The sequence below is a fragment of the Anabrus simplex genome, chromosome 1 (genome assembly GCF_040414725.1).
Source record: "Anabrus simplex isolate iqAnaSimp1 chromosome 1, ASM4041472v1, whole genome shotgun sequence".
In the NCBI taxonomy this organism is placed as follows: domain Eukaryota; kingdom Metazoa; phylum Arthropoda; class Insecta; order Orthoptera; family Tettigoniidae; genus Anabrus; species Anabrus simplex.
The window spans coordinates 430991891-431013256 of NC_090265.1; the positions used below are offsets into that span (position 1 = coordinate 430991891).

The 21366-nt window shown below is 41.2% G+C and overlaps 1 protein-coding gene across 3 annotated transcripts in view; it reads left to right on the top strand.

Annotated features, from left to right (window-relative positions):
• LOC136856906 (calcium uptake protein 1 homolog, mitochondrial) overlaps positions 1-21366 on the top strand; it is a 359229-nt gene that overhangs the window by 126504 nt on the left and 211359 nt on the right. The gene's annotated exons all lie outside the window — the stretch shown is intronic.

The window sequence follows — 21366 nt, forward strand, 5'->3', positions numbered from 1 at the left end:
TGGCCGGAGAAATTCCTATCGCCTACTAATTTCATATTTCTGACTAGAATGCCATATGCGATAAATGAATTCTCGATAATTTTTCCTCAACTTTTGATCGATAATTCACGATAATGCCAGTTCGAAATTGCTTGCGTATTTATTTATTATACTCATCAAAATAATATTTCACTGGAAAGATAGTGCGAATTCATAGCAGTTGTGTAGACGTTTGCCTTCCTGTGGGGTTGAGTTCTTTAGCACAGTTTTAAACGAGAACGATTAATTGCAGTATGTTGTTGTTGATTGAGTCATCAGTCCATAGACTGGTTTGATGCAGCCCTTCATGCCACCCTATCCTGTGCTAACCTTTCCATTTCTACGTAACTATTGCATCCTGCATCTGCTCTAATCTGCTTGTCATATTCATACCTTGGTCTACCCCTACCGTTCTTACCACCTACACTTCCTTCAAAAACCAACTGAACAAGTCCTAGGTGTCTTAAGATGTGTCCTATCATTCCATCTCTTCTTCTCGTCAAATTTAGCCAAATCGATCTCCTCTCACCAATTCGATTCAGTATCTCTTCATTCGTGATTCGATCTATCCATCTCACCTTCAGCATTCTTCTGTAACACCACATTTCAAAAGCTTCTATTCTCTTTCTTTCTGAGCTAGTTATCGTCCATGTTTCACTTCCGTACAATGCCACGCTCCAAAAACATCTTTCTAATTCCGATATCAATGTTTCAAGTGAGCAAATTTCTTTTCTTAAGAAAGCTCTTCCTTGCTTGTGCTAGTCTGCATTTTATGTCCTCCTTACTTCTGCCATCATTAGTTATTTTACTACCCAAGTAACAATATTCATCTACTTCCTTTAAGACTTCGTTTCCTAATCTAATATTTCCTACATCACCTGCCTTCGTTCGACTGCACTCCATTACTTTTGTTTTGGACTTATTTATTTTCATCTTGTACTCCTTACCCAAGACTTCATCCAAACCATTCAGCAACTTCTCGAGATCTTCTGCAGTCTCAGATAAAATAACAATATCATCGGCAAATCTCAAGGTTTTGATTTCCTCTCCTTGGACTGTGATTCCCTTTCCAAATGTCTCTTTGATTTCCTTTACTGCCTGTTCTATGTAAACATTGAAAAGGAGAGGGGACAAACTGCAGCCTTGCCTCACTCCTTTCTGGATTGCTGCTTCTTTTTCAAAGCCCTCGATTCTTATCACTGCAGACTGATTTTTATACAGATTGTAGATAATTCTTCGTTCTCGGTATCTGTTCCCTATCATCTTCAGAATCATAAATAGCTTCGTCCAATCAACATTATCGAATGCCTTTTCTAGATCTACGAATGCCATGTACGTGGGCTTGTCCTTCTTGATTCGATCCTCTAAGATCAGACGTAAAGTCAGGATTGCTTCACGTGTTCCTACATTTCTTCTGAAGCCAAATTGATCTTCTCCCAACTCGGCTTCAACTTGTTTTTCCATTCTTCTGTAAATAATACGTGTTAAAATTTTGCAGGCATGAGATACTAAACTAATGGTGCGGTAGTTTTCTCACCTGTCAGCACCGGCTTTCTTGGGAATAGGTATAACAACATTCTGCCGAAAATCGGATGGGACTTCTCCTGTCTCATACATCCTGCACACTAAATGAAATAACCTTGCCATGCTGGTTTCTCCTAAGGCAGTCAGTAATTCAGAGGGAATATCATCAATTCCAGGCGCCTTGGTCCTATTTAGGTCACTCACAGCTCTGTCAAACTCTGACCTCAAAATTGGGTCTCCCATTTCATCAGCATAAACAGCCTCTTCATGTTCCAGTACCAAATTATCTACATCGTTACCTTGATACAACTGTTGGATATGCTCCTGCCATCTTTCTGCTTTGTCTTCTTTCCCTAGAAGTGGCTTTCCATCCGAGCTCTTAATATTTTTATATTATTCCCGACGTGTTCAAACAGAAATTCCTTTTTCTCCTTTGTTGGCTATCTCCCCTCCTTGGGGAATGTGCCATAAACGTGAATAGTCGTTTCGCTGGGTTTTTTTTGTTTTTTGTTTTCACCTGACAAGTGTAGGTTGCTCCTGGCGCCTGTACACAATAAATTTCTGGCACAGGTAGAAAAGCCTGACAATGAAATTCCAATTTTTTACCTTTTCTATGCCTTTTGCGTATAAATAAATAAATAAATAAATAAAATGAACTATTCACCTCTTTGCTTAATTGGAAAATGAATAATATAAAAGTTGACAGAAGAAATGTCTCCACACGGGGAGCCGAAGAAAGCAACACATGCATACAAATAGCCTTTATTAATCATAACATTACACAAAAGTACACGTAATTAAAATTTCAATGTACGTCCTTAATTAATTAATGACTGTTCATTCTTAGAACTCTGTCAGTTATAATAGGATATTCACCACCTACTTTTCGCCAAAATGTACGTAGGTCATAATTTTTAAATTCCGCTTTGAAAGTGCTATCCTCGCGTAGTCCGAGAAATTCTACTGTGGCTGACACATCTTCGTCTTGAACCATTTCATCATCAGTAGAAAATGGTCTTAATATCGAAGAATTGGACTGACAATTGGCCATGCCCGGGAAATATTGCGTCAGTGAGTCTATTACTGCAGATAAATGGTGAATCACGGAATTCACAAATTATATATTGTACCAGTAAAAGAGCCCGACTCTCAGATTAAATTTTAAACTAGCATGAAATAGAGTTCTCAGGGCGAAAAACTGGATTAATTGTAGCTAGGGCTCGGTACAGGAGGTAGGGTCCTATCTACAGAAAAACTTTGACTCTGATTGTATAAGAGTTTATTCAAATAAGTCATGAATTTGCACATCACCTCTAAGTAGAAATGGACTGTCTTCCTCGAATTCCAATAGTATGGCTCGGGTTCTCCAGCTCACCAAGCCAAGCTGGTTGAAGCACGTTCCAGAAGACTCCAGGGATTCCAGGGACTACAGATACTCCAGACAGAGGCAGCTGGACTGTCTGGATTGACGGCAAGTAGAGATGTCTCGAACTCTGAGGCCCGGGTTGAACCCCGATGATCCAGGCGATGTTGTAGATAGTCATGTACTACCTCAGCCCAATGAGAATGAGAGGATTGATGTTCCCAAGGTCACTAGTAACACTGAGTCCATGAACACCTTGGATGATTAACTTATAAGCAGAATTCTTGATAATTGTCCATCAAGACTTCCAACATTCCTAAAATGATATGAGTATTATGAATAACTTTTAGGATTCACCACTAGGAAAATCTTCGTCTCTGAATAACTTTTGGCAACGAAAAAATACAAGTCCCTTCTTGTGAAATTATAGTTAAACTCAAAGTTCATTACTGGCGAAGGTGCAAGTCTTTGCCTAAACTCGAACGAAAAAACACAAGTCCATTCACTTGGAAGTCTGAATATATTTAAAGTTAATCACTGGTGAAATTCATAAAGTCTTTGAGTAACCACTGACGAAAACACAAGTCCATTCACATAAATAAATTCGCTGACGAAATTTATAAGTCTTTTAAACCAACACTGGCAAATGTACAAGTCTTTGAGTAAATGCAAGAGAAATCCTAACTTTGTTCAAAGCCTTTGGGAAGTTAAAGTTCATCACTAGCAATGTTAATCAATCACTGTCTATTAGAAGAATGAGTTCCTCAACAGTTGCAAATATTCCACGTAAATAACACAAGTCCATTTTACGAACACTTAGAAAAGTCCAATCTCGAATACTCGTAAATAATACAAGTCCATTCAAGGATCACGTAGAAAAGTTCTGATCTCGAATACATGAAAATAATACAAGTCCATTCAGTGAACACTTAGAAAATTCCAGCTTCGAAGACACGTAAATAATACAAGTCCATTTAGTGAACACTTAGAAGAATTCGGGTCTCGAACCCATGTAAATAATACAAGTCCATTTCCTGAACACTTAGAAAAATTCCAGCTTCGAAGACACGTAAATAATACAAGTCCATTCAATGAACACTTGTAAATATTCTAAGTTCAATTACGAAGACTTAGAAAAATTTCTACAACACTCGAATTCTTATGAGTCCACTTTATAAAACTTGGAAGAATCGTCTTCCCACACTTGTATAATGACCGAGTTCCACGATGATAGTAGCAGCAAGTGTGTCCCCGCTGACTACTCAGCTGAGACTGTGTGAATAGGCTACAGTAGATCCCCTTTTTATTCAATCCGGGATGTCTACGTCATAATACGGTTTGATTGAATATCTCCCGAATCCCTCGATGGATTTGCTTGAAACTCGAGCATTGGGACGTTTAGGTGATCCCAAACAAGATGACATATCGCTCGACTCGCTAGCACAATTATTATAGAAATTTCAAAATTTTCTCCATCGAACTCTCTAGAACAAGTGACGTGGAATCCAGAAAATGCCAGTCAAGGCTGGCAACACGTGTCGAGACGAGCGGGCGGTCTAGCTAGCCCCTGTGGCTACGTCACAGCTCACAGTCGTCACACACTCGCTAGCTGGTCCTCGCTGCTGGTAAACAAACCAGGCGCGCTCGGAACATTACGCGTGGTAAATAAACGTAACTTATGCTCAAAAAATACTTATGTACAGGTCGTAACCGGTACAATATATATATTCAGATTCGTCCTTTACCATTTACCAATTGCTTACACAATTTCGAACATCGACATATCGCCAACTTGAACTCTGGATTGGCGTGCTGTCAATATATTAGTCATATTTCCTCGTGATGAGAGATTCAGACTGTTAATTTCCCTTAAAATTTCAGGAAGATACCCCAGCATTTCGACAAATGTTTTATTTTTTTATTTTTGAGTGCGCTATTTGTTTTTGTTCTGTCTGATTTTCGAGGAACAATCCTATTTCTTCACGGAGCTCATAAACCTTGTTTAAAACTTTCCCTCTCGACAACCAGCGTACCTCTGTGTGGGACAAAAGACTATTAAATTTGGCACCAACTTAATCGCACAAAACTTTGAATAATCTGGAATTCGTAGCGCTGCCATGAATATGATTCGCAATTTTTACTACGACACTGAACGCACTTGGTAAATTTGAAGGAAGCGTCTTAACAGCCAAATCGGAATTGTGTATCAAGCAGTGATAATTTAAAAATTGGGGGGCAACTTGTTACACGAGTGCTTGAAATCCAGAACAAATGGAATACCCGTCTGTACAAACGCCAACTAGCTTTGACCAGTCCAGTCCTTTTTTCCTCAATAAAGTGTTTTAGCATTTTGAATAAGTCTTCGCCGCGAGTAGGTGGACAAAGACTTGCAGAACAATAATTCCTCTTTTACACGGTCATCTTTTATGCATTTAGTAAATACCAGTAATGGCAAACACGAAGCTACATCGGTTGACTCGTCCAGTTGCAGCGCAGACATAGAACTTACTTTAATTTCAGAAATAACGGTTGCCAAAATGTCGTTACTAAACTCTAAAATACGACTTTGAACTGTTTTATAGAAGAGTGATAGTTGATTAACCTTACAAGGGGGCATTCCCTACTCATCGCCACCGATTTCGCTTAAATTTATAGAACATGCAGGGCTTGGCTAGAAATGAAAGTACCCGAAGTGGGAACTCCAGATGGCCAAGCGTATAGAAAATAAAAATTAATATGTTGACGCGGCTCTCGCAAACCACTTACGTTAGTGTGCACGCCGAGCAGTTGTTGGCGTAGCGGTAAGAGCTTGGACTAGTAATTCGATGGTCGTGGGTTCGGCTCCCCGTGTGGATAATACTTTTCTCAATTTTTATATTATTCATTTATTTTTATTTATATGCGAAAGGCATATAGGACGCTATTTTTTTTTTAATGAGCGCACAGTTGTAGAAAATTTGGAGTTGCGAACTTTCCCGACGTGTTCAAACAGAAATTCCTTTTTCTCCTTTGTTGGCTATCTCCCCTCCTTGGGGAATGTGCCATAAACGTGAATAGTCGTTTCGCTGTTTTTTTTTTTTTTTTCACCTGAGAAGTGTAGGTTGCTCCTGGCGCCTGTACACAATAAATTTCTGGCACAGGTAGAAAAGTCTGACAATGAAATTCCAATTTTTTACCTTTTCTATGCCTTTTGCGTATAAATAAATAAATAAATAAATAAATAAATAAATAAAATGAACTATTCACCTCTTTGCTTAATTGGAAAATGAATAATATAAAAGTTGACAGAAGAATTGTCTCCACACGGGGAGCCGAACCCACGACCATCGCATTACTAGTCCTAGATCTTACCGCTACGCCAACAACTGCTCGGCGTGCGCCCTAACGTAAGTGGCTTATACGTTGCGAGAGGCGCGTCAACATTTTGTTTTTTCTATACGCGTGGCCATCTGGAGTTACCACTTCCGGTACTTTCATTTCTAGCCAAGCCCTGCATGTTCTATAAATTTAAGCGAAATCGGTGGTGACGAGTGGGGAATGCCCCCTTGTTAGCCACATGTTGCTCACCAATAACGAGCGACACTGCATCACACAAACAAGGTTTGATGAGTGTGCGTGTACATTTCCTGTGGAATCCAATCGCGAAGACCTCAGAACACCGTATTGTCTCTTAAAAAAATCATTATCTTTGCCTGCGAACTCCTTGTGAACTTTCACGAAATGTTCTTTTACTTTTCTCGGTTTCATGCTCTCTGCAATAAGAACTTTATTACATATAACACACTGAGTATTTTCTATATTCCTGCCAACAAGACTCGTGAAACCCCCTTGTAGAAATGCTTCTTTATACGAGCGCGCTTTTTTTTTCTTTCTGGATTTAGAGGCCATATCACCTAAAACAATTGTTAAACAGTGTTACAAAATAAAGGGCAATTGAAAAATACATGAGCTACTTACTACTTGCTTTACGTCGCACCGATACAGATACGTCTTATGGGATGGGATAGGAAAGTCCTAGGAATGGGAAGGAAGCGGCCGTGGCCTTAATTAAGGTACAGCCCCAGCATTTATCTGCTGTGAAAATGGAAAACTACAAAAAACCATCTTCAGGGCTGCCGACAGTGGGGTTCGAACCCACTATCTCCCAATTACCGGATACTGGCCGCACTTAAGCGACTGCAGCTATCGAGCTCGGTCTACTTACTACTAGCTAACGACTCTTGTTCTATCGCTCACTATAGTGCACGAAAATAACTTAATAGGGCGCGAAATAATTGCTTTACTAATAATATTGAAAAAACACGTCAAAAGAAGTAAACATTGTTATTGTCGGTACTGACCTACAAATATATTTATATATTTTTAGAACGGGGCGTAGGTTTCTTGTAGAACAGTATGCACACTTGTACAACTTGGCAAAAAAAAAAAGTGCAAGTTAGTGCTCATGTAAACTCAAACTGAGTCGTCCGTCTCCTTCGCATGCGAGAAAGCGGGCGCGGCGGCGGCAGCTGCTAGAAAGGGATGGAAAACAGCGAGAGCCTACGTATCTACACACACACACACACACACACACACACACTGCTACGCTTTTTATTAGTGCATATGCTACGCTAGAGAGCGCAAGCCACGTTGCGCTGATGTGTCGTTCTGTTATCTACTTACCCACACTTAGCAGCATTATTACCCCCGCACGGGTAGTTACCCTGGGTTCGGAACTCATGCTGTAGCCTATCAGTGGCCTGAGGCAGGAACGAGTAATGTGCTCCCATGAACATCAGACTCCTGCAGACCAGGATTCTGGAGTATCACGGCTTCTTATCATCTTTAAGGTAATATTCTAGTCTTCAGATGCATAATTTTGCTACTTATTGAACTTTAAAATACACTTTGTAATAAAAATGTGTCAAAAATTATTCCTAATCCTCAATTGTCTTTTTAGATGAAAATATACCGTACTTGGAATTGTAAAACTCCAAATTTTTCAGATTGATGTTGATATCAAAAGCTGAATACAAAAGTCTTAATTGCATCAAAGTAACAATTGTTGGACCTAATCTTCTTCAGCAATTGTAAATCTGTGTGAAAGATGGCAAAATAGGCATTATATGCAAACTAAAGTGAATATAGGGCCTATACACTTTCTCTTAACTCTAAAAAATATGCAAAGCATTATCGAGATGCAAAGATATATGAATGCTTCTTAAATTCACTAAAAACAAAGCATTTACAGTATATGACAATCCTCTTGTCTGTTCTGTAAGACGTAGAATTCTTTTACTTCTTGTTTGCTTAATGTCATACTGACTCATTCAGGTTTTCGGCGTGTATAGAAAATATCACCGTGGCCTTCATTATGGTACAACCGGCAGGTTCGATCCTGGCTCAGTTCGGTGGTATTTGAAGGTGCTGAAATACGTCAGCTTCGTGTCGGTAGATTTACTGGCACGTAAAAGAACTCCTGCGGAACTAAATTCTGGCACCTCGGCGTCTCCGAAAACCTTAAAAAAGTAGTTAGTGGGACGTAAAGCCAATGTATTGTTACCATGTAGATCATTGTAGATATTATTAGTTCCTGTACTTATCTGTACCGGGCGAGTTGGCCGTACGGTTAGGGGCGCGCAGCTGTGAGCTTGCATCCAGGAGATAGTGGGTTCGAATCCCACTGTCGGCAGTCCTGAAGATGGTTCTCCGCTGTTTCCCATTTTCACACCAGGCAAATGCTGGGCCTGTATCTTAATGCCACGGGCGCTTCCTTCCCAGTCCTAGCCCTTTCTTGTCCCATCGTCGCCATAAGACCTATCTGTGCCGGTACGACGTAAAGCCAAATTGTACTTACCTGTCTTGAATCCCTGTGAGAAATGTGAGACGAATAATAATCGTCTGTCATTACTTTCTAGTCCCATGTACGGAGTCGATACAATGAGTGGTAAATATCATTGATTGATGAGGTAGATGCTTATCGATTCCTTTTGTTATTGTATCGACATGATAGCGACTGCTTTATTCATTTGGCATTCCAGAAAGGTCAGTATATTTCCAAGGTGCTTTCAACTAAACAGTTCAAAAAAATTAGGGGAACTTGTTTCTGAATAAGCAATACCTCACATCCAGGTATATATTCTTTATTCTTTATATATAATTTTTTATTTACCGTTGAAGTATACAAAAGAACATTGATGGATTCGCGTTCATTTTCAGAATACAAACGGAAATATCCAAATAGGGGTGAAAACAAAGTGATAAGTCCTCCAGGGTGGATTTTTATCACAGTTGGAAAGTTTCAGGATGGTGTATGTCCTCCACGAGCATTTATCATAGCTTGGCACCTACGTAGCATTCTCCGTATAAGTCGACGGAGGTTACGTTGTGGTATTAGGTCCCATTCTTTAGTCAGAGCCTGTTCCAGGTCTTGGAGAGTCTGGTGGAACAGGACGCCCACGAACACTTCTGTCGAGCCTATCCCACACATGTTCGATGGGATTAAGTTCGGGACTCACTGCTGGCCATTCCATATCTTGAACGTCCAGTTCTCGCGCTATGTGAGCCCTGGCATTGTCGTGCATGAGTACGAACTCAGGGCCAACACCGTATGCATCAACCAACACATGCTGTAGCAGTATTTGCTCGATGTAACCCGCAAGATCCGTACGACCATCAATACTGATGCCACCCCACACTATCACAGAACCTTTTCCGCAACGGTCGTCTTCCTGGACAACATTTGGCATGTACTACTCACCACGGCGTCTCCATACACGTTGAAGTCCATCACGCTGTGTCAGCGGAAATCTGGACTCATCTGTGAACAACACAGGTCTGCCAGTTGACGTGGATACGGGCAAACAGGCGGCGAGCTGCGCGATGTTGCTGCGTTAAACGGGGCACTCGAACAGGACGTCTGGGTCGTAAGGACACTTCTGTTAACCTGTTCCATACTGTCGGGCCAGACACCGTGACTCCGGTGACTCCCCTGAGGTCTTGTTGCTGTTCTCTGGCAGTTGCTGAACGACGCCGCAACGCACAGATGGTCAGATATCGGTCATCTTCTGAGGTAGTCATGCGTCCACGACCTTGTCCAACTCTCCTTGTGAACTGGCCTGTCTCATTGTAGCGATTCCACAAGCGTTGAATAACTGACGGAGAGACATTGAGATCCACAGCAACACGACGAAAAGTCCATCCTTCCTGGATCAAAGTGATGGTCTCATGGGATGTGGTGGTTTACGTACAACGTGCTCAAATGACCGCAGTAGTCTTTGTACCAGAAAAGCACTCTCCACATTGATCGCCAACGTCCGGGAGACTGGTCTGGGCACATAGAAGAAGAAGAAGAAGAAGAAGAAGAAGACGGTGTACCTCACAACGACACACTGACGATCCGCTATTCACTTTTTTTTTGAGGGGTCATCTGACATTTTAATGCATGGCTACGCCCACAGATAGAGTATAACTGCGGTTTGATATACCCTGAGTAGCGAAGGCCTCAAGATATGCTGTACGACCATTGGAACCCCACGTACCAAATTAACGTTCACATACCAGACGTTAAAAAACATGTTCCCCTAATTTTTTGAACTATGTATGAGTGAATACTACTTGCCAAGCATGACGGCGTTAAATGTAAAATGTTAGGATAAATGAAATTAGATATTGTCAGGCATGCGTGCATACATTACATTCCGAGTGCATGTACTGAATTTAATGTTTGTATTCCTTAAGTTTGTATTATCGTTGATTGTCTTCAATGCTTTTTTAGTTCCAGGAATTCAATCCTTGTAAAAAAGAGTCTGCGAATTCTCATGGACTCTGAAGTTACAATCGAAGATCTAAAGCAATGTATTGTTTAGGTGTGTGTTTATATAGTAGATTTTACCTCAAGTTAATGACAGCGAAGAGTAAGATTTGAACCGCCAATCCAATTTGCTCTCTGCAGTTTTTCTTTATTGTAGGGTACTTTTGCATAGGTAGGAGCACAAATGCCCTATCATCTCTACCAGCCTAATGTAAGAATTAGCTATTAGCAAAGTAACATTGAAATTCAACTGTTGGACGTTTTAGTAGGTTGTGCATGAAGCAAGAGAGCTGTGGTAGCTGAAAAGGGATAACACACTCAACGTAACACGATGAAGCATATCATAAAATTAGAAACATTTAAGACTCTGGTTTCTGCTAGTGAGGCTTAACACTTTTTATTAGGGCACTTTGACAAGCAATTTAATAGTGTTCATTGCGTTACTGCGAGTTAGTATAGTACTCTGTAATCTGTACTAACTCCGAATTCATTTTACTTTGCTTCAGTTATTTTAAAAACGTGGGACATGTGTGACTACATTCAAGAATATAGTGGGCGTCTCATTTAAGCGACGGAATCACTACGGTGTACCCCTCAAACGACAAACAAATTGTACACCAGAATATCGTGTTTATATCTTAGCCGCAAAGTGCTGAATTAAACGGTATAGCAGAGACACGTCAGCATACAAGAGACAAGATGGAAAGGCGTTGTCCCGACAAATTGGAAAGGACTTCAAGCTCATATATTGCGGGATGGCTAATAACAAAAATGGAGTTGGAAAAATACTTTATCAGTACACAAACAAAAAAGTAGTTGAAATCATTAGATTAGATGTATTTCTTTCTGGCGAGATAAGGGTAATTTGGCCCCTCTTCCATCTCACCAAATTATACGACGCTATGTGTAATTATACAAAAATAATCAGAAATAACAATTATTTACAATGATTAACATGGTATAACAATACGGATAGTGATAATAATGAAGTGATGGACGATGATAAGGAGGAGGATTATCACAAAATAGTATAAAATCAACAAAAATATTAATGTATAAGAACTAAATCCTTACTGCATGGTAGCTACATAATCAAAGAGCTACTTAGAATCGCTACTGTTAACAGTTTACAGTAATATTTAGAAAATTCCGTTTTCATTGAGGAGATATTGCTGGCAGTGTTTCCTGGATTTGGCAATGTTAGAGCTATGTAGCTTATTCCACAGTCGTGCTGTAGAAACGACAAAAGAGTTTTACTGTTGTGTCGTACGTTGGGGTAGTGCAAATGAGAGTCTCTCCTTTTGGCCGTGTTCCAAAATTGTGGTCGGGCATGAAGGTTACGGCGTTGTTTTAGTTTTAAGCAGCCAAGTTCGTCGTAGGTCATGGCAACATGGTCTATCGAAGGTCGCAGCTGCACGGCCAAATCGCCCGGTAAGAAGGTAATTAGAATAGTCACTAGTTAAAATCTCATTCCATTGCATAGACGTGAGTCAGGCGGAAAAAATCACATGTAGTAGTTGACTAATGGAGTAGTAACACATCACAGGATTGATCACGCCTGAAACTGCGTATATATAGAGGCAAATATCCAGTTCCTTCAAACATAGGTTAAAGTCGAAAACAGGTGTCCTCGAATTTCTGCTGGGAGTTCAACAAAGTCATAGATAACCGAGCTCGATAGCTGCAGTCGCTTAAGTGCGGCCAGTATCCAGTAATCGAGAGATAGTGGGTTCGAACCCCACTGTCGGCAGCCCTGAAAATGGTTTTCCGTGGTTTCCCATTTTCACACCAGGCAAATGCTGGGGCTGTACCTTAAGGCCACGACCGCTTCCTTCCCATTCCTAGGCCTTTTCTATCCCATCGTCGTCATAAGACATATGTGTCGGTGCGACGTAAAGCAAATAGCAAAAAAAAAAAGTCATAGATGGAGAAAATAAGACGCAATGAGCTTGAATTTAAGTCTGAAAATGAAAGAGAAAACATTTACTTAGTACCTAGGTAGTATGTCGCATTAATTTGATTTTATTTTAGTTTATTACATTTAGAAAGTTTGGAAGAGTACGTAATCAAATTAAAATATGGTTGTTATATATACCAGCGTATATATATGGTTTTGTTTTAATGAAATAGTGGTTAAATAACGAGAAATGAAGGCACAAGGCGTGGTGTAATACAGGACTGTGGTGGAGATAAGGTGTTGCATCTTGCAGCAGCAGTCAGCGTCAGTATTCATAGTGAGAGAAATGGAGCAAGAGTAGGACCATAGCGTGTAGTGAAGCACAAAAGAAGAAAACCACTCAGAAGTGACCATAGGCAGTGCATTGTCAATGTGTTCAATAAACTAAGTGAACAGAATCCAGGTTTAGTCGTTTATTCAGAAGTTAAGATCTTCGCACTCTTGTCGTATGTGATGCGCAGCCCTGTACGTCCGAACACGAGACGTTGACGGGGTGGAGGTGGGTACTACACGCTCAGCGAATCACAACTCTTTCTTTGGCGGAGGCGTGGACATACCATGTTTACATCAGGATTAAACTCTTGTGAAAAGACATATAGTGTGTCCAAAAAATGACAACCGCTTACCCTTTACGTTGGAAGAGCAGTGACTGGTCACAGCCGCTGGAGGAGATTGGTAATCTTCTGGCCGTTGCTGCGTGTGTGGTATCGGTGTGCTCACGGTTACTATAGAGCGTTCCAACCTTAAATTGCAGTACAGCGTAGATGGAGCGCGCTGTTGCGAAATCGACTCGTGAAGATCACGCTCGAGTGTGACTCAAACAGGGCGTCACAGTTCCACACTTTTCGTTTGTAATTTTGTAATTTTAAGTTCAATCGTTCATAAATTAATATTTGTAGGTTGGTAAAATAAATACAACAAACCTTAATCACTGGCGTTGCTCTCAGACATTGGATGTACACCTTCTATCATTTCTGCAAGGCCTGATGTTCCCGCTTTGGATGAAACGGGTTCGGGAGATGAACTTGAGGATGATCCGGACGATGAAGAGAGTCGTATTAAAACCTTTTCATATTCGACATCGTCCTGTAATTCGTTTGCTTTCCACAAAACTCTTTCATTTTTCTTTACTTCGTTCACGTAATTTGCCCAATTGTCTTATGTTTTTATGGCATAAAAATTTTAGTTCAGCATTTGGAACAAAACCATGTTCACTACCCGTGTGGGCTAAGGCAAATCACGGTCCTCGGCTTTTCGGTGGCGTAAGTCCCGAACTCACCCCTTCAGAAGCGGCCTGCCGTGCACTTTTCACTGTCGTATCCTTCCATTCTTTTGTCACTGTCTGCCCAATATTTACCCACGATTCATCTGTGTAAATTATAGGCTTATTTTGTGCCCTCAAACGTTTTATCTCCCTGAGATATCCGTGCCTCCAATGAATAATTTCATCGGTTTCAGTGAAAGCTGCTTTATTATCCCGTCTTAAATAACGGAAGCCTATATCATGTAAGAAACGATACAACGTAGTTTTGGAAAATCGTGGCAAAGAATCTTCTCCATTTACGCGACTCAAAATCACGGTCATTGTCGGTGGTATGTTAGCAAATAAAAGAGAGTGAACCGACGACGCATCCACTTCTAACAATTTCATCACATTTAATTTTTCTGTCGTCCTTCTCTTTTTTTTTTTTTTTTTCTTCGAGAGTTCGCAAAGGACCATGTGTGTGTTCCTTCCTTATAGCGTAGATTGTTCTTTCGGAACAACCTGTAGCTTTAGCTGTTTCACTGATTGCGCTGCTCATATTCATAGTCTTTAAAAAATAATCCAGGACACTCATTATAATATTGCGTTCTTTTCCCCTGAGTTTACCTACGGAACGTTTCTTTTTAATTTGACGATCCATTATACATCCTTCTGCGCTTTTTCTTCGAACTAAGAACTATACATACGAGCACGAACTGACAACTACACAAACACAATCCACTTGTCCTCAAGAACTATACATTTATCATTGATCTTGTCCGGCTCCATGGCTAAATGGTTAGCGTGCTGGCCTTTGGTCCAAAGGGCCCCGGGTTCGATTCCCGGCAGGGTAGGGGATTTTAACCTTCATTGGTTAATTCCAATGGCTCGGGGGCTGGGTGTGTGTGCCGTCTTCAGCATTAGAATTCATCACAGGTAGGGACCCCATTCTTATAGACGCGCAGGTAGCCTATGCGGCGTCAACACTGGAAAGACCTGCACTCGGCCTCTTCGGAGGCCACACGCCATTAAATATTTATGTATATATCACTGATCTTTATTTAATCAATGTTATAATACTGATTAAATGAACACTACTGCACACGGCTGCCAGTATATTTAAAAGCTCAGCCAGCCGAGTCACTCCTGAAACGTAAACAAACGAGACGTTCTCCCTGTCATAAATTAAGAGATAACGAGATAGGGACTTGAGGTATGATTTAAAATTAACTTCCATATTCGAAGAGCGTTTGCTTTGCTTTAACCACGCCATGATCCTTCTGCACATTTTCTTCGAAATTAGATCCCACGCACGAGTACGAACACACGAACCACACAAACGAAATACACTTTCCCTCAAGAATTGTACATATGTCACTGATATGTATTTAATCACTATTATACATACTACTGACGAAATGAGCACTGCACTGCATGCGACTGTCTGGAAATGTTAAAAGCGCATATTTGGGAGATCACTATCGGTACTTCAGCCAGCCGGCCAGACAGCCAGCCGAGTCACGCGCGAAACCAAAATTCAAGGAGATATTCTTCTTGCCAGAAATTAATAACTAAGCAAGATAGGAACTTCGGGATTGTTTTAAAAATAACTTTCATATCTGAAGACCATTTGCCTCGCTTTGACCCCCCATGCAAATTCAATAGGAACGACGCTGGCCAGCGACTGACTTTTTCGTGCCTACACATAAAATTCCCTGAACATGACTGAAAATAAACGCATATAATGCATTTTGTTATTACTTAAATTTAAAAATAAACTTATCTACATCGAGCTGAAATGTTTCTTTACCAGCAGTGAAAAGATTAGGAAAATAATGAATATAAACTAGGAGTTATGGCATGATAAGTTCTATGCAATGAAGATTTTGCATTTGGCGAAACTTTCCATTATATTACCATTTTCACACTAAATCATTTTTTTACTTTTTTTTTGTTAACGGCATCAAATGCGCCTTGAAATTCTGTACATAACACAATATTCACCCATTTTAACCGATAACATTCTGATTCACGGATATTTGGCAAACCCGCTGCATTAGAGTAGGACAGCGCTACCCGCAAAACATGGAGAAGGAAAGAGACGGAATTATCCCATTACTGCTGTACTGCAATTTAAGGTTGGAACGCTCTATAGACTGGAAAGGTCATCAGTTGGGTGCGCAGTAGCAGGCCACGCCTCCTGACGTCACGCGGTACCAAAGTTCGCTAAACCAAGCAGACTTCCATTAGTCTACTGATGGTGTTTACCTTCGTAACAGTGTAAGAGTTTAATATTTCTGTGCTGTGCCATGGTGTGTTGTGCTGTCGCTGGTTGCTTTCACCACGACAGACACCAGAAGGACTTATACATGAAATGTCATCGTTTTCCAAAGAACAGTGGCATTAAATTAAAGTGGATTAATGCATATAAACTTATATTTTCAAGATCCGCTAAATACGACTAAAAATCCGCTAAAATTCCGCCAAGAAACCCGATCTCAAATAATGAGCAATGAAAACAAGTAATAATAATAGTCCGCCTCTGTGGTGTAGTGGTTAGTGTGATTAGCTGCCACCCTCGGAGGCCCAGGTTCGATTCCCGGCTCTGCCACGAAATTTGGAAAGTGGTACGAGGGTTGGAACGGGGTCCACTCAGCCTCGGGAGGTCAGCTGAGTAGAGGTGGATTCGATTCCCACCTCAGCCATCCTGGAAGTGGTTTTCCGTGGTTTCCCACTTCTCCTCCAGGCAAATGCCAGGATGGTACCTAACTTAAGGCCACGGCCGCTTCCTTACCTCTTCCTTGCCTCTTCTTCTTCTTCATAGTACCGTATCAGGTCCCCCTGACGTTGGCGATCACTGTGGCGAATGCAGAACGATCTCTAGCTAGGTGGAAAAGTCTTTCAACACTGTGAATTCCAGTCCATTCTTTGATGTTTCCAAGCCATGATGTTGGCCTCCTCCCGACACCTCTTCGACCCTGTATTTTGCCTTGTACAATCCGCTGTAAGATGAGGTAACGGTCATTTCTAAGGATGTGGCCAAGGTAAGAGATCTTCCGGAGTTTTATTGTTTGAACGAGTTCCCGACTTGCTCTTGCCTTTCTGAGTACTTCTTGGTTCGTTAGTCGTGCAACCCACGAAATCCTGAGCATCCTGCGGTGGATCCACATTTCAAAGGCTTCCAAGCGTTTCACTGATATGTTCTTGAGAGTCCATGTTTCCACACCATATAGCAAGGCTGACCATCTTCTGTCTAAGTTTTAAATTTAAGTAGTCATTGCAAAAGAAAGATTTCATTTTTGTAAATATTTTTCGTGCTATTGCTATCCTCTGTTTCACTTCTTTCTCGGGATCAAGTTGTTCAGTGACAATGGCACCCAGATATTTAAAAGTGGTTACTCTCTCAATCTGTCGGTTGTTTAGTTGTAAGATTGCCTCAGCATTGGCACGTCTGCTGAAGATCATGAACTTGGTCTTGTTTACATTTATTTTTAGTCCCATGTCCTCACTTACTGCACTGATATTATTGAGCAGGAGCTGGAGGCCTTCAAAATTGTCACACAGGATGACTGTATCATCCGCATATCTTATGTTGTTAATTATGCTGCCATTTACTTTTATTCCATATTGTTGATTTTCTAAAGCTGTTTTGAAAATTTTATCCGAGTAAAGGTTGAATAACAATGGAGACAAAACACAACCTTGTCTAACTCCTCTTTGGATGGCTATCTCGTTTGTAGTTTGATTTCCGATTCGGACAACGGCCTTTTGTCTCCAGTAAAGGTTTTCAATAATGCGGATATCTTTGCTGTCAACTCCTATATCCTTTAGGAGTTCTACAAGTTTTGGATGTTGTACTCTGTCCTTGCCTATCCCTTCCAATCTTCCCATTCCCTACAAAGGCCCCTGTTCAGCATAGCAGGTGAGGCTGCCTGGGCGAGGTACTGGTCATCCTCCCCAGTTGTATCCTCCACCCAGAGTCTGAACCTCCAGGACACTGCCCTTGAGGCGGTAGAGATGGGATCCCTCGCTGAGTCCGAGGGAAAGACCAATCCCAGAGGGTAAACAGATTAAGATATTATAATAATAAATGTCTGCACTCACCTAATATGAGTTTCACTGGGATTAACCCCCTGCCTGCCAGCCGTCGAGCTAAAACTTGTAGGCGTTTTACTTCCGGGTGCAAACTAGATGAATCCCCTACCTCAAGGGCCGCACACAGAAGTAGCCAGTTCATTAAATAAATGGTCTTCCTTCATAGCATAATAATATAAATGCTACTCTCTCACAGTTTCATTATCTGTCGTCATTCGTCAACTAAGAGATAAGTAACCTTTCCCCACGCATTACAGATTTATGATACCATGATCTCATAACATCAAATCCAAATAACATGTTTTCCTCATGTGACTGCTAGCTCCTGCCAAGAAATACGGAATAGCTCGGAGACAGACTGCAGTACAAATTTTAAAAAACGTAAAATGGATAAAACACTAAATTCCGCTATAATAAATCTAGAATTCCGCCAAAAAAGTCCGCTGTCCGCTAAATGATATATTTCTCCGCTGGCAGTCTTCTAATTCCGCCAAATTTAGCGGAAAATCCGCTAAGTTGGTAACACTGCCTATAAACGGGCTGATTCGTTTACTGTTGAAAATGCTCGTGTATGCTCTGTACACTTCGACGACTCGGGCTACATAAGGGGCTCGAAGAGTGAGATATTAAACCTTCCTATTTCTGATTAGACGTAACTTAAGGCGTGACGCAGTACCACATTTATATTTGCCACCGAGTAGAAGGTATGATTTAGCGTGTCAGTCCAGTAAAGATCGTGAAATAAGGGCAAAAAAGCGAAATCATCGTAAGGAGATACGGCAAATTTTACGATTGCAGGCACCAATTGAAGCAGAAAATGTTAATAATGCAATCTTCAGGAAGGAATTAGATAACGAAAGTAAACATCAATGTTTCTGTGATGAGAAAATTGTTGAAGTGACTGCTGAATTGGAGTTAAACTAGGAAACTGTGACTTAAAACAGCAAAATAAGGATCTTCAGGACCGTCTTAGTGTAGCTGATACCGAGATAATAAAATTAAAAGGTAATGCTCAAGTTTTTGAGGGTACTTTTTCTAAAAGTCAACAGCAAGCTTTAGTAAACGGCAGAAGCTCAAGGTGGTCATATGAGGACATTGCTAAGGCATTCACCTTACGGTCTATATCAATTTTTGTTTTTTGCTACTATCTTTCCGTTGCACCGACACAAATAGGTCTTATGGCGACGATGGGACAGGAAAGGCCTAGGATTTGGAAGGAAGCAGCTGTGACCTTAATTAAGATACAGCCCCAGCATTTGCCTGGTGTGAAAATGAAAAACCACGGGAAACCGTTTTCAGGACTGCCGACAGTGGGGTTCGAACCCACTATCTCCCGGATGCAAGCTCACAGCCACACGCCCCTGACCGCACAACCAGCTCGCCCGGTAAAATGTAGAAATGATTAGAGGACCCCATGATAATGTCCAAGTCATTGTAATGAGAAGTTTAGCTCAAGAGTGGATACAACCTATCTACTACAACTTTGATAACCCGTTAAAGAAGCATAATATCATAATCGACGCATCGTTAAACTACTACGAAAAAAAGAAGTGTTTGTTACATCCAAAATACACAAAAGTCTGTTTCTGTGAAAGATTGTGTAGATGCTCATCGATCAACAGGCTAACTCCAGGGAGATGGGCCAGGAATATTGGGCAAGATGACTACAATACAGTGGTCTTGTGGGACTAACTCTAGCGAGCTGAGTCACGGCTGTTGGACAAGATAACTGCTATACATTGTTCTTATGCAGATAGCTTGCAGGGAGCTTTTGGACAGGATGGCCACTATACATCGCTGTTATGGGGATAGCTCGGCCAGGGCTATTGGATAAGATGGTAGTCTTAAGGGACTAAATCTGGAGTGCTGGCCTAGGGACAAATGGGTAAGATGGCTACTAACCAACCTGGTATACGGTCATTTCATACTGCAGTGCCCTCATGCAACTTGCAACCAGGACATCTAGCTGAGTCAGGCATTATTTTATAAATTGTTTGTACTTTTTACTTTTTATTTATACCGTCTAACATTATATGAATAGGGAAACAGGTCGGCTTGTAATTGGATTGGGTTTTTAACTCTACTGGTTCGAGGATTGGGTTTTTAACTCTACTGGTTCTGATCCGTCTAGATTTCGACTCGATATCATCCCTATCTATATCCCTTGGTTAACTCGTGCTCCCTTATAACCTCTCCCGATGGTGTTAGGTTTGCAGACAAATTTACCAGTATTAGTGTCTACTAGAAATAGAAGCAATGAGATGATATCCAAAATGCTGTGTTTTATGAGCAAGGGTCCAATGACGGAAGTGATCTTTAAGAAATTATGAAATATCAACGATTTTTGCTACTTGTCAAACTAACACATCGAAGATTTTCGGCGGCGGTAAGATGGTAAAGGTTGAGGTTTGGGAAGGTAATGGCCGTGGCCTTAAGGTACTTCCCCGGCATTTGGCTGGTGTGAAAATGGAAACCACGGGAAACCATGTCCTGGGATGCCGAAGGTGGGATTGGAACCCACTGTCTCCCGAATGCAAGCTCACCTGACCCTAACCACACAGCCAGCTCTCTCGGTCAACGTTTTTTAATTATTATTTGGTTTACGTCACACCGACATAGGTCCTGTTGTGAAGATGGGGTGGAGAGGGCTAGGATTGGAAGAGAAATGGCCGCGGCCCGAATTAAGGTACAACCCCAGCATTTGCCTGGTATACCCTGTGGGAGGGGGACGCAGACAATGAATACACTCACGGTATCCCCTGCCTGTCCTAAGAGACGACTAAAAGGGGCGACTTAGGCGCGAAAATGGATTGTGGCTTTGGTACCATGAATTTTGCTCCCTGTGGATGGAAGTGGCTGAACACATCCACAGGTAATCCCTGCTTGTCGTAGAAGGCGATTAAAAGGGTCACGTGGCCATCGGTCCCCTCTTTTTTTCTTTTTTTCTTTTTTATTTCGTTTCCCTGAGGATCGGCTATAGAACGAATCAAAATATGATGTGCGGGCTGCTTGGGGAGGGGCCTCTTACGTATGCGACTACGCTCGAAAGCTCAAGCGGTATCCCCAACCCGTCGGGTAGGAGCGCCATAATATCCGCATGGCAGCGCAGGCACAGCTCAATGCCAGAAGAACATATCTATTTTATATATATACAGGGTTGTTCACCTAACATGTTACACGGAAATAACTTCTAAACCATTAAAGATATCGGCATTCTGTTTTCATATTCGTAGATGGTGCCCAGGCTCTTGTAAAATAACGTGCTACTTAGTCTCATGGGATGATTAATAACCGAGATATTGATACTAACTCCATATTTTAAATCGAACGGCACAAATTCATACAGCTGGCCTAAAAGATCAACTGCGTACAAG